The sequence below is a fragment of the Trichechus manatus genome, unplaced genomic scaffold (genome assembly GCF_000243295.1).
Source record: "Trichechus manatus latirostris isolate Lorelei unplaced genomic scaffold, TriManLat1.0 scaffold00004, whole genome shotgun sequence".
In the NCBI taxonomy this organism is placed as follows: Eukaryota; Metazoa; Chordata; class Mammalia; order Sirenia; family Trichechidae; genus Trichechus; species Trichechus manatus.
The window spans coordinates 6,117,679-6,132,496 of NW_004443940.1; the positions used below are offsets into that span (position 1 = coordinate 6,117,679).

General features: G+C 37.3%; 1 pseudogene; it reads right to left on the reverse strand.

The window, feature by feature from the left end:
* Positions 1–12,826: 12,826 nt before the first annotated feature.
* On the reverse strand, positions 12,827–13,195 carry LOC101350252 (60S ribosomal protein L39 pseudogene; annotated as a pseudogene).
* Positions 13,196–14,818: the final 1,623 nt, after the last annotated feature.

A 14,818-nucleotide genomic window follows, 5' to 3' on the forward strand; every position in this document is an offset into this window, starting at 1 on the left:
AGTCGATTTGATTTCTGTGTTTTCCATCCAGTGAGGTCCACTTGCATAGTCACTGTTTATGTTGTTGAAAAAGGTATATGCAATGAAGAAGTCGTTGGTCTTGCAAAACTCTATCATGCGATCTCCAGTGTCATTTCTATCACCAAGGCCATATTTTCCAACTACAAATCCTTCTTGGTTTCCAACTTTCGAATTCCAATCCTCAGTAATTATCAATGCATTCTGGTTGCATGTTTGATCAATTTCAGACTGCAGAAGTTTGTAAAATCTTCAATTTCCTCATTTTTGGCGTTAGTGGTTGATGCATAAGTTTGAATAGTGGTATTAACTGGTCATCCTTGTAGGCATAGAGATATTATCCTATCACTAACAGCACTGTACTTCAGGAAAGATCTTGAAATGTTCTTTTTGACCATGACTGCAAAGTTATTCCTCTTCAATTTGTCGTTCTTGGCATAGTTGTTGTTTGGTGCTGTCGAGTCAGTTCCAACTTATAGAGACCCTCTATAAAACAACAAAGTAGGCATAGTAGACCATGTGATTATCTGATTCAAAATGACCAATATCAGTCCATTTCATCTCACTAATGTCTAGGATATCGATCTTTATGTGTTCCATTGCATTTTCCTAGATTCATACTTTGTACAGTCCACGTTCCAATTATTAATGTTTGTAGCTATTTATTCTCATTTTGAGTCATGCAACATCAGCAAATAAAGGTCCCAAAAGCTTTACTCCATCTTCTTCACTAAGATTGACTCTGCTTTGAGGAGGTTGCTCTTCTCCAGTCATAACTTGAGTGCCTTCCAACCTGAGGGGCTCATCTTCCAGCACTATATCAGACAATGTTCCACTGCTGTTCATAAGATTTTCACCGACCAGTTTTTTCAGAAGTAGACCACCAGGTCCTTCTTCCTAGTCTATCTTAATCTGGAAGCTCTACTGAAACCTGTCCACCATGAGTGACCCTGCTGGTATTTGAAATATCAGTGGCATTGCTTCCAGCATCACAGCAACAGGCAAGCCTCCATAGTACGACAAACAGACAGACACATGGGCTTAAATCATTTACCCACTTTTAGCTGAATTATTAGTCCTTTTATTGTTGAGTTATAAACATTTTTTATATATTTGAGATAAAAAGCCCTTATCAGATACATGATTTGAAAATATTGTCTCCTGTTCTTGGGCTGGCTTTTCACTTTATTGATGGTCTTCTTTAAATCGCAAACATTTTATTCTAATATTGATGTAGTTCAATTTATGTATTTATTTTTCTTTTGTTACTTTTGGCGTTTTATCTAGGAAACCATGGGCTAATTTAAAGTCACAAATATTTATCATGTTTTCTCCTAAGATTTTTTATAGTTTCAACTCTCGTATTTAGGTCTATGATCCATTTTTAGTTAATTTTTGTACATGGATATCTGTATGTCCCAGCACCATTTATTGAAAAGACTATTCTTTCCCTACTAAAATGTCTTAGCACCTTCATAACTTTTTTTACTAAATTATATGACTTTGAATTAGTAGCTAGGCAGTGTGTGGCTAACAAACTGATATTGGAGGCTGGGTGGAGAGCAATCCTTTTTATGCAGCAGTCAAACCGTTGGTGAAATGGACGCCTTCATAATTTACAAAGCAGTAATGTACTGATTAAACTTGTAGCTCTAGATAATGAAATTGAAAATCAGAACCTTAGTAGAATCTCTCAGTTACAATTAACCACATCTAAAAGAAAGGGAAAATCTAAGAAGAAAATTGACACGTTTGTATGTAGGAATAAAAGGAAATGTGGAGTCCAGAAGTTTGAAGGTTGGAAGAGGTACATGCTTGGCAAAAACAAGCAGTTAAAAAAAAAAAGGGTAGGGGAAGGATTGGACTAACAATGACTGCTTGAAACTTGACCTCGTGTAAAGTATCAGATCAAAAGTAAAACTCTCATGTTGATTGTTAACATCTCTGGATGGATTAATGTAGCTTCAGTAAATTCTTTGAGATAAAAATCTAATGGCATGGTCCTACAAAAAAAAAAAAAAAATCCCGCTATGGCTCGAAAAAGCTACAATTAAGTCAAAAGGGAGAAAAACATCTTGAAAAGAACTGTAAGTATGGCTGCAGGTACTTGGAGTTGCCTAGAACCTAGCTTAATCCTTGATAGTTATGCCACCCCAAATCCACTAACCTGGATGAAAAGAGACTGACTTTTTAAAAATTAAAATGACCATTTGGCCTCCAGCCTTTAAAAGCAGAAAGCCAGCTAGAAATCTTTTCAGCACTCAAGAGGTCTTTATTGCCAATATCCTCTTCAAATGTAGCCCGTAAGTATTATGGAGTAGAAAGAATCTCCTAGAGGTTAAAACCAAAAGCTACTGAAAACAGAGTTCTAGGCAGCCACAACTGATGGAGGAATCAGGGCCTCATCAGGAACAATACCCACCCCAGTTAGGGCCAGGGCTAGGCCCAGGTTGAAAAATCCCCATGCTTGGTTTAATGCTCTGTTGTCTCAAATATTTTTGAAGAAGAGACACTACATTTTCGTTTTGCACTGGGTCCCTCAAATAACGTAGCTGGTACTGGGTAGCGTCCCCTTTCAATGTCTGCACAATGAAATTTCAGAATTTGTTAGGAACCAGTGGCTGCTATCTGTATCTCCCACTATTAATGGAAGTATTTATAGCTTTGTCCTGTACCCGTTCTGTTCCTCCACTGAGTATTGATCTTGTGCCTGGGAAGATAACCTTTCATTTTAATTTACTGGTGTTATGAACAAAATGAGTTATCTCCAGACCAGACCAGATACACACACAATGCTGGACAGCACTCAGAGAACCTGGACTTGGAGCTTGCTTCTGGGGCTATAGCCTTGGGGAATGAATAATATCTTTTGGGGAAGGGATAATGTACTTTTGGTATACAAAGGAGAGTCGTTCAAATATTTAGTGAAAAGAGGGCTGTGGTAGTTGTTCATGTGTCTTCAATCCCTGGTTCTCTGACAAGGTTATACTTCCCTGCCCTGTATAAGGCATGGGCATGTGACTTGCTTCAGTTAATGAAATTTGAGCAGCAGTCATGGTTAACACTTTAGGTCAGAAACTTTAGTATGTTCCTTCCCATGTTGCCTCTTCATTCTGCTGTACTTCCAGGTAGCAGCTGCTTGAGCAGCCAGGTTCCCAGACCGTGGACAACAGTGATGCAGCCCAGAGTGCCCAGCTAGTTCTCGATGAACACACCACATTAGTGAGACAACGCCTTTGAGATTTAACACTCCTGACTCTGAGGTTGCTTGTTCCTACTGCATTAACTTGCCTGCCTTGTTTGATCAGGGACAAACATCGCTAAAAGTTCACTTACCTCCAGCATAAATGTTAATGATTCCTGCGAAAAATATGCATCAAGCACACGCTGCACGCGCACACCCATACACACATTTGGAACATAAACGAAGACATTTTGACATACTTATATAATATTTTCCTCACAACGAGATTTGTTGCATGTTTAAATGATTCTTGCAGAAGGCTGTAGACACCTTTTAATTGGAGGACAGTGAAAAATAAGATACACTCTCATCTGGATGGGATAGGATAATTGTGTTCTACTCTGGTTGAAATTCTGGGTTAAGATTTTGAAAAGAGAAGTGTTAGGATTTGTTTGCACCTTTCTACCATGAAGCTGTGACAGATTGGAAGTGTCTACATCTATGTATATCTACATGCACAAACACACACATAAAGAGGGGAGTTTGGCAAAAGAAGCATCTTGAAAATGAAAATGAGCAGGTCCAACATTAGGAATGTTACCACCTTCTATTTAGGATTACTACATCCAAACCACTCTGATTGTATATTAAAAATATGAAAAACAAATAGCCACCATTTCAATGGAGATGTTTCTCGACAATAAGCAGTCTATTTACTGTACATTTCTAAGATTATCCAAATGGCAGCTATGGTTATCTCACCAGATTCTAAGAGCTGTCAAGGATTGGGCCATGATGGTGTGAAATACAAGCCATCTGCTCCCTGCTGGAAAACAGATTATTCAGGAAGCATAGTGCTTTCACACGACTTATAGGCTGATGTGGTGCTTAGCTGTATAGGAACATGGATAAATGGGACGTTCCTTAGGGAAACAGGTGCCATCCATAAGGATCTGAGAGAAGCATGAAATTCATCCAACTTCACACTTCTGGAGCATAAGGAGATGCCATTTTTCTCCCTGCAGGAGTTTGTCGATCACTGGAAACATGCAGAATGAAATATCCCTTGAGAAAAGGCTTAAGAATTGCATAAAAATTTAAGACACTCTTAACTAAAACAAACATGTACCATGAAAACAGTCATTAAGTTTCATGATCTCATCACAAGAATCAAAAATTTCAGTTTAATTCACCAAACTTCTATAAGTTCTTGGTTAAGTGATTTAATCTTTCTGGCCTTCAGTCTCCTCATAAGCATAACTGGATTATGATGCCTTTTCTATCACACCCATTGTGCTTTTGTAACACTTATATATTTACTAAAATATTTTCAAAAGGATGAGCCATAAAGCGTCATGTGCAGTTATTATTATGAATCATAATCAATTGCTCAAACACTTTTGCTTACCTGAATTGAATTCATTCATGGAACCAAGCATTGAACCAAATGAAATAATTTACAGCATTTGTCCCATGAAGATGAAAAGTGTGGCAGAGACTGCTGTTTTCATACCCAATTTCCATTTATTTCCTTCTTCCCTACTAAGAAAAACCCAGGTTTCAATTTGGTTGAGAATGGAAATGTACCAAGATAAAAACTATATTTCTCAGCCCACCTGTAGATAGGACATCCTTGTGGCACAGTCCTTGCTATGGAAATAGAATCAGAAGATGTTGACAAGTTTCCAGAAAAACCCTTGGTAAAGAGACAGACTTGGTTGGTCTTTCCCTTTTGTCTTTGCTCTTCTGAAACACAGATATAGTCCACCTTGTGGCACAAGGATTAAAATTGCAGGCTAAGATGGCAGAGAAGAAAGCTGAGAGGTGACTCAGTCCCCGGTGACACTGTGGAGTTACTGAACCATCCCTGGTATACCTAACTTCAGACTTATTTTAAGTGAGAGAAAAATAAGATCCTAAACCATGCTTATTTGTATTTTATTTTAGAAGCAGCTGAATTTAATCCCTGATTGATACAAAATTTTTGTGCTTAGACACACTAAACACCTTTTTTTTGCATAATATGCATATTATTACATTTGGTTTAATTGTCATATATATTGAGTTTTACAGAACGCTCATGAGTCACTAAGAAAGCTCACTATTAAAGAAATTATGCAATGTGTTTTGTTGTACAAAAAAGAAAGACACTCTTTATGGTTTTTCTAAGATTGTACATATTGAGCTGCACCTGGAATTAATTTTCCAGAAGCATAAATAGAAAAGGTTCCTTTCCAATCTAATATAAAATATGAGTGTTGTTTATCCTTTGCAACAATACTGGTCTGACTTTTGAATTTTGAAAAAGACTTTATGTTCTTAGCACAAGAAGTAGCAGGAGTCATGGTCAAGGGGGAGTAATGAGTTCTGATAACAAGTAGAGCCTATATTTATATCTATGGGATTCCTCTTGTTGTCTTCCCATTGCCCTGAGGAATTGTAGTCTGTGGGTGGTTGAATAGCTGTCTATGCAGCTATTGGGACAAAGTTGTTCAGGGAATTCTGGGGTTGAATGAAGAGAATACTCCTGCAGTGCGTAACTAAAGTTATGCAGGCTACATTCCCAGGGCACTTGACCATTTATAGCAATGTTGTCAACTATTGAATGATACTTGAAAAAAATTTACTGGCTTTGATAGAACATTGCCGATGTTTGGGCCTGGTTGAAAGATACCGATACTGTTTAGTCAAATAGGAAGGGCGTGTTTGATGCTGGCTACTTTCTGGTAATCAAAAAGAATAAATGCTTCTAGGTACATATTGTTAAGCCTTATTAGTGAAACAGTTGAGCATATAGTTATTTCTTCAAAAAATAGAAATGACCAAAATTAATCATCACAAGGACAAGTGTTTTCACACAAAACCTTTAAAAACATATTTTTAAAATATAACCCAAAAGTAATGTAAGTATTCAAAATTCAAATACTTTCAATGAGTGCAGAGAAAATGTAGAAACTTTCCATTTCGACTCTCTTCATTTCACTTTCCAGGAGTAACCACTACTAATAGCTGGTGGGTATATTCCCATTCTTCCTGCGGGAGAAGGATGTAACAGTCTGCTTCTGTAGAGATTTACAGGCGTGGAAACTCTGTGGGGTTCCTATCAGTCAGAATCAAGTCAATGGCAGTGGATTTGGTTTGGTTTTATGTGCCCATATAAACACATATACACACATACACATTTACCACACATATTTTTAAGAGAGTAATCTGTTTATTAAAAAGGAAGTTTTATAATGTGCCTTTTGTTCTGTAACTTGATTGGTTTTTCACTTACCAGTACATTAGAGACATCTTTTCATGTTAATATATACAAAACTACCTCAGTCTGATTAAAAAAAAAAAGCCATTATAGAGAATTTCTTGATGGTGCTACTGCTCCCAAGCTCAATGAGATTATTGGTGGGATCCAGTTTCTTGCCACTGCAGAACTGAGGGTCCCATTTCCAGCTGGCTTCTGGCCAGGGGTTGTCTCAGCTCCTAGATAGCACTCTCATGTCCTCTCCAATTGCTCCCCTCTGTCTTCAAAGCTAGCAACATAATATTTCTCTTTTTTAAATCCTTCTCAGGCTTTGGAGCCCTGGTGCTGCAGTGGTTGAGAGCTACGGTGAGCTACGGCTGCTAAAAAAAAAGTTGGCAGCTCAAATCCACCAGCTGCTCCTTGGAAACCCTATGGGGCAGTTCTACTCTGTCCTATAGGATTGCTATGAGTGGGTTTTGGTTCTGATGCTTTGAATCTCTCTGACTTCTTTCTGCTACACACTAGTAAACTCATTGCTTAAAATGTTCATGTGATTAGGTTAGGCCCACCTGGATAATCACCCCTTTGATTAACCCTAAATCGGCTGATTAGTAACTTTAATTACATCTGCAAAAATCCTTTTTACAATATAACGTAACATAATTACAAAAGTGATTATCTTCCAGGGATACATTATCAGCAAGAGAGTGATAAAAACACTGGCAGCTGACTTCTCAACATAACTGCTTGAAGCCAGAAAACAATGATTTTCAAAGCACTAAAAGAAAATGACTGCCATACTAGAATTCTATATCCAGCAAAAATATCCTTCAAAAATGAAAGGAAAATAAAAACATTTCATTCAAACAAAAGCCAAGAAAATTAATCATTTATGGGCTGAAAGAAACACTAATGAGATTTTGTTTGTTTTACAAAAAGAAAACTGTTCAAGATAGATACCTAGAAACGCAGACAGGAATGAAGAGGAAAAGAAAACAGGAACGTATTGGCAATATCTAAATGAATGTTGACTATATAAAAAAAAAATATTAATAATGATTGACAATATCTAAATGAATGTTGACTACATAAAATGATACTAATAATGTGTGGTATAAAACAGTTAGATAATTAAAATACAAAACAACAGTATCAATAAAGACATAAGGTTGGCAAATGAAATTGAAATGTTCTAAGTCTTTACATTGTATGAGAAATAGTAAAGTGGTGTACTTTATATTAGAGTCCAATAAATCAAGAGGCATATTTCAATCTATTGCAGAGCTGCTAAAAGAAGAGTTAAAGACTGTGTATTCAACAAACTGATAGAAGTGAAAATGGAATTAAAAAAGCATTTTTTAATTCTAAAAGTAAGCAACAAAGGTAAGAAAAAGAAGCAGAGATCAGGTGAGAAAATAATAAATTAGAAAAAAGGCAGAATTAGACTCAAGGTACATCAGAAATTACATTAAATGCAAATAGACTAAGTAATCCAAGTAAAAATCTGAGATTGTCCAACAAGAGAAAGAAATACATATGCTAATATGTTGCTCGGATTAGTTTTATATTAGCATTGGAAGTTGTCAAAAATGAAAACAAATACATAAACATCAATATCCTAGACATTAGTGAACTGAAATGGACTGGCATTGACAATTTTGAATCAGACTATCATATGGTCTACTATGCTAGGAATGACAAATTGAAAAGGAATGGTGTCGTGTTCATCATCAAAAAGAACATTTCAAAATGTATCCTGAAGTACGATGCTGTCAGTTATAGAATAACATCCATAAGCCTACAAGAAAAATCAGTTAATACTACTATTAATCAAATTTATACACCAGCCACTAAGGCCAAAGGTGAAGAAATTGAAGACTTTTATAAACGTCTACAGTCTAAAATTGATCAGACATGCAATCAAGATGCATTGATAATTCCTGGCGATTGGAATGCAAAAATCGGAAACAAAGGATTGGCAATTGGAAAATTTGGCCTTGGTGATAGGAACGACAGCAGAGATCACATGATAGAATTTTGCAAGACCAAGGACCAAAGCATTGCAAATAAACTTTTTTCAACAACGTAAATGGCAACTATATACGTGGACCTCACCAGATGGAATACACAAAAATCAAATCGACTACATCTGTGGAAAGAGGCCATGGAAAAGCTCAATATCATCATTCAGAACATGACCGGGGCTGACTGTGGAACAGATCATCAAATGCTTATATGCAAGTTCAAGTTGAAGATGAAGAAAATTAAAACAAGTCCATGAGAGCCAAAGTATGACCTTGAGTATATCCCACCTGAATTTAGAGACCATCTCAAGACAAGATTTGACGCATAGAACACTAATGACCAAAGATTGACGAGTTGTGGAATGACATCAAGGACATCACATATGAAGAAAGCAAGAGGTCATTAAAAAGACAGGAAAGAAAGAAAAGACCAAAATGGATGTCAGAAGAGACTCTAAAACTTGCTCTTGAACATAAAGTAGCTGAAGCGAAAAGAAGAAATGATGAAGTAGAAGAGTTGAACAGAAGATTTCAAAGAGCAGTTTGAGAAAACAAAGTACTACAATGACATGTGCAAAGACCTGGAGATAGAAAACCAAAAGGGAAGAACACACTCCACATTTCTCAGAAGGAACTGAAGAAAAAACCGAAGCCTAGAGTTGCAATATTGAAGGATTCTACAGGAAAAATATTGAAAGACACAGGAAGCATCAAAAAAAGATGGAAGGAATACACAGAGCCACTGTCCAAAAAAGAATTTGTTGACATTCAGTCATTTCTGGGGGTAGCATATGACCCAGAACCAATTGTACTGAAGGAATAAGTCTAAGCTGCACTGAAGGCATTGGTGAAAAACAAGGCCCCAGGAATTGACAGAATACCAACCGAGAAGTTTTAACAAAAGGATGTAACTCTGGAAGCACTCACTTGTCTATGCCAAGAAATTTGGAAGACAACTACCTGGCCAACTGACTGGAAAAGATCCATATTTGTACTCATTTCAAAGAAAAGTGATACAACAGAATGCAGAAATTATCAATGTCATTAATATCGCAGGAAGTAAAATTTTGCTGAAGCTCATTCAAAAGTGGTTGTAGCAGTACATCGAACAGGGACCTGCCATAATTCAAAGCCAGAAGACAACCTGGCACAAGGAATATCATTGCTAACATCAGATGGATCGTGGCTGAAAGCAGAGAATACCAGAAAGATATTTACGTGTGTTTTATCAACTTTGCAAAGGCATTCGGCTGTGTGAATCATGACAAATTATGGATAACCTTGCGAAGAATGGGAATTTCAGAGCACTTAATTGTACTTGTGAGGAACCCGTACTTAGATCAAGAAGCAGTCATTTGAAAAGAACAAGGGGATACTGCACGGCTTAATGTCATTAAAGGTGTGCATCAGGGTTGTATCCTTTCACCATAATTATTCATTCTGTATGCTGAGCAAATAATCTGAGAAGCTGGACTATATGAAAAACATGGCATCAGAATTGGAGGAAGAGTTGTTAACAACCTGTGATATGCAGATGACACAACCTTGCTTGCTGAAAGTGAAGAGGATTTGAAGCACTTACTGATGAAGAGCAAAGACCACAGCCTTCAGTATGGATTTTACCTCAACATAAAGAAAACAAAAATCTTCACAACTGGACCAATAAGCGACATCATAATAAATGAAGAAAAGATGGAAATTGTCAAGGATTTTATTTTACTTGGATACACAATCAATGCCCATGGAAGCAGCAGTCAAGAAATCAAAGGATGTATTGCATTGGGCAAATCTGCTGCATAAGACTTCTTTAAAGTATTGAAAAGCAAAGATGTTACCTTGAGGACTAAGCTGAGCCTGACCCAAGCCATGGTGTTTCCAATCTCCTCACATGCACGTGAAAGCTGGATAATGAATAAGGAAGACTGAAGAAGAATTGATGCTTTTTAATTATGATGTTGGTGAAAAATATTGAATATACATGGACTTCCAGAAGAACAACCAAATCTGTCTTGGAAGAAGTACAGCCAGAATGCCCCTTAGAAGCAAGATGGTGAGACTCACATACTTTGGACATGTTATCAGGAGGGACCAGTCTCTGGAGAAGGACATCATGCTTGGTAAAGTAGAGGGTCATCAAAAAAGAGAAAGACCCTCAAAGAAGTGGATTGATATAGAGGCTGCAAAAATGGGATCAAGCATGGCAATGATTGTGAGGAAGGCATAGGACCAGGCAGTGTTTGGACCAGTTCTTTTGTACATAGGGTTGCTATGAGTTGGAACCAAAAACAACATTATTTTTTTAATTGATGTGTAACAAACAATTACAAGTTTAGTGGCTTAAAATTACATGCATTTACTAGCTCACAGTCTTATAGGTCAGGAGTTCTGGTAGGCTTGACAGGATTCTCTGCTTAGCATTTCACAAGGCTGAAATCAAGGCGGTGGCAATTCTACATTCTCATCTGGGAGTCCGGGGAAAAAATAGACTTCTAAGCTCATTGAGATTGTTGGCAGAATGCAATTTCTTGTTGCAGCAGAACTGAGGTCCCTGTTCTTGCTGGCTGACAACCAGAGGTTGCTCTTAGCTCCTAGACACTTAGATCCTGTCCAAATGCCCCTCTCTGTCTTCAAGCCAACAACAGAATAGCTCCCTCATGTTGAATCCTTCTCATTATTCGAATCTCCCTGATTTCACCTCTGCTACTTACCAATGAACCATTTGCTTTTAATGAGCTTTTGTGATTAGTTTAGGCCCACCAGGAAAATCATCATTTTGATTAATCCATAGTCAATAGATTAGTAACTTAAATTAAATCTGCAAAAATCATTTTTGGCATATCATATAACATAATTGCAAGAGTGATAAATCATCATATTCACAGAATCTGCCCACATTAACAGGGTGGAGACTGTACAAGAGTGAACATGAGGTCATTGGGGTAATCTTATAATTCTGCCTACCACACTGCTTATAAAATAAAACCTTTATATACATAAATACATAAAAATTGAAAGGAAAAGGATATATCATGCAAACACCAGTCAAGATGAACTATGTATCTATACAAATAAAAAATGCTTAATTAAAAAGTATTACTACAAATACATTTCACAAGGACGAAGAGGTCAATCTGTCAAAAGGATATAACAACAATAAGTTTGAGGGCACTAAAAATTTAGTCCTGAAATATATAAAGTAAAATTTGACAACACTAAGAGAAGAAACTAATGAATCCACAATCATAACGGAAGAGTTTAACTCAATAATTTTTCTCAATAATTAATAGAATAAGTGTGAAGACAATATTGATAAATATATAGAAAATTTGAGGAACATTATTAATGAAATTGACCTAATTAATTTACCTGCAATACTGTACCCAGTAACTATATAACATAGTTTATTTTCAAGTGCATATAAAATATTTAGCAAAATTGTCCATATGCTGGATCTTAAAACATGTCTCAATAATTTTCAAAGAACTGAAATCACAAAAAGAATGATTTCTAACTACAGTAGAATTAAGCAAAAAATTAATGATGACAGTGAAGAATAATATATGTTCTCTACACATAAAACTGCAACTCATTACTGAGAGAAGTTAAAAGAGACCTAAATAAATGAAGGGATACAAAATAATCCTGGTTGAGAAGATGCAAGTGAATATGATATGTTTTAGTTATCGAGTGCTGTTATAGCAGAAATATCACAAGTGGATGGCTTCAACAAACAGAAATTTATTCTCTCACAATTTAGGAGGTTAGAAGTCTAAATTCAGAACTCTGGCTCTAGGGGAAGACTTTTTCTCTCTGTCAGCTGTGGGGGAAGGTCCTTGTCTCCTTTCACCATCTGTGGGCCTGGTGTTCTTTGGAGATCTGCATGTGTCTTAGCATCAATCTTCCCCTGGGTCTAGCAGATTCTCAGCACAGGGACCCCAGTCCAAAGGACATGCTTCACTCCTGGCTCTTCTTTCTTGGTGGTAGTGAGGTCCTGCCCCCTCTTTGTTCACTTCTGTCTCCTTTTTTCTCTTATAGATAAAAGGTATAACTCAAGCAAGGGTGTGACTTAAGTAAGAGTGTATCTTTACTAAGGTGATGACTTAAGTAACGCCCTTTACTAAGGGTGTGACTCAAGATACATCCCACACTAATCCTGTTAAGCATTTACAACGCATAAAATGGAGAATAGTTACACAATACCACAAAATGGAAGAACAATTACATCAGATGACAAAATGGAGTACAATTACACAATACTGGGAATCCTGACCTAGCGAAGTTGACACATATTTTTTGGGAACACACTCAATACTTGACATGATAGAACATAAACATGTGTGCGATCACATGTCTGACTCCTCATAGACTCAGCTTTGTTCTTCTCCAATGTCTGCTTTTCGATTAGAAGTTGTACCTGATTTTATTATCAGTTTCCATTCGAACCCACTGGGGAATAGGATGATTCTGTTTTTGCTTTTTCACCAGAAATTTCTTGATCTTGAAAGTCTTGTGAGAAGACATGGTGAAGATGGAAGTCAACTGCACACACCACGATGGTGGAGAAAGGGACAGAGAGCAATTCTAAAATATATATAAAAATGCAAAGGGCGAAGAATGGCCAAGGCTATCTACAGGAAGAGCAATAATGGAGGACTTAAGCCACCAGATATCAAGATTTATGAAGATATGCATTCTGATTATAAACTCATCTCAAAGGCTCTGATTTTTTTTAACCTTAAGTGCCTGATATTTTAGCACCCGATGTTTAATTTAAATAATCTAACATAAACATACTATTTCTTCCCAGTCAACTGTGCCTTGCTATGTTGTTGTTGTTGGGTGCCATCGAGTCCATTCTGACTCATAGCGACCCTACGCACAACAGAATGAAACACTATCTGGTGCTGTGTCATCCTCACAATCGCTATTACGCTCGAGCCCAATGTTGCAGCCACTATGTTACTCCATCTTGTTGAGGGTCTTCCTCCTTTTCGCTGGCCCTCTACTTTACCAAGTGTGATGTCCTTCCCCAGGGACTGGTCCCTCCTGACAACATGTCCAAAGTATGTGAGATGAAGTCTCACCATCCTTGCTTCTAAGGAACATCCTGGTTGTACTTCTTCCAAGACAGATTTGTTTGTTCTTTTGGCAGTCCATGGTATATTAAATATTCTCTGCTAACACAGCAATTCAAAGGTGTCAATTCTTCTTCAGTCTTCCTTATTCATCCTCCAGCTTTCGCATGCACATAGGTAATTGAAAACACTGTGACTTGGGTCAGGTGCACTTTAGTTGTCAAGGTGACATCTTTGCTTTTCAACACTTTAAAGAGGTCTTTTGCAGCAGATTTGCGCAATGCAATGCGTTTTTTGATTTCTTGACTGCTGCTTCTATGGGTGTTGATTGCGGATCCAAGTAAAATGGAATCCTTGACAACTTCAATCTTTTCTCTGTTTATCATGATGTTGCTTATTGGTCTAATTGTGAGGATTTTTGTTTTCTTTATGTTGAGGTCTAACTCATACTGAAGGCTGTGGTCTTTGATCTTCATCAGTAAGTGCTTCAAGTCCTCTTCACTTTTAGCAAGCAAGGTTGTGTCATCTGCATAACACAGGTTGTTAATGAGACTTCCTCCAATCCTGATGCCCCCTTCTTCTTCATATAGTCCAGCTTCTTGGAGTATTTGCTCAGCATACAGATTGACTAGGTATAGTGAAAGGATGCAACCCTGACGCACACCTTTCCTGACTTTAAACCACACAGTATCTATCCCGTTGCTCTGTTCGAACAACTGCCTCGCTATACACTTGCTATAAACCCATTGCCATCGAGTGACTCATAGTGACCCTATAGGACAGAGTAAAACTGCCACATATGGTTTCCAAGGAGTAGCTGGTGGATTTGAACTGCCAACCTTCTGCTTAGCAGCCAAGCTCTTAACCCCTGCACCATCAGGGCTCCTGCAGTTGCTATAGCTGACATTTGTTAATTAATTCAAAATATAGAGACTGAATATCAGGCACTGTGGAGTCACATTCAATCACTTCAGGCGGTAGCATATGATCAAGAACTGATGGTACTGAAGGAAGACATTCAAGCTGTAATGAAGACATTGACGAAAAACAAGGCTCCAGGAATTGACAGAATACCAACTGAAATGTTTCAACAAATGAATGCAACACTGAAAGCGCTCACTCATCTATGCCAAGAAATTTAGAAGACAGCTACCTGGCCAACTGACTAGAAAAGATCCATATATGTGCCCATTCCAAAGAAAGTTGAGCCAATGGAATGCAGAAATTATCAAAAAATATCATTAATATCACATGCAAGTAAAATTTTGCTGAAGAT